This window comes from Penaeus monodon, chromosome 30 (genome assembly GCF_015228065.2).
Source record: "Penaeus monodon isolate SGIC_2016 chromosome 30, NSTDA_Pmon_1, whole genome shotgun sequence".
Lineage (NCBI taxonomy): Eukaryota > Metazoa > Arthropoda > Malacostraca > Decapoda > Penaeidae > Penaeus > Penaeus monodon.
In genome coordinates this window covers 30,766,007-30,766,269 of record NC_051415.1, presented here as the reverse complement: position 1 = coordinate 30,766,269, position 263 = coordinate 30,766,007, and positions in this window count along the sequence as shown.

Genomic DNA, 263 nt, shown 5'->3' with positions numbered 1-263 from the left:
GAACTTAAACAAGTAAAAAAAAAACATTCAGAGGGAAATAAAGAAGAATAAAGTTATAATTGAGTTTACAGAAGTTACCCAGACAAATTTTTCAGTGTCACAGAAAACGAAAATTGTCGTATTTTAGAGGGGATACCACAAACAAAGGTTACCAGTAAGATTCCAAATTTACTCATCAGAACAACAGTGATATCCAAACTTGTGTAGAAATATATAAATACGTATACACAGATAAAGGTGTACAGAAAAAAAAAACACTTGAA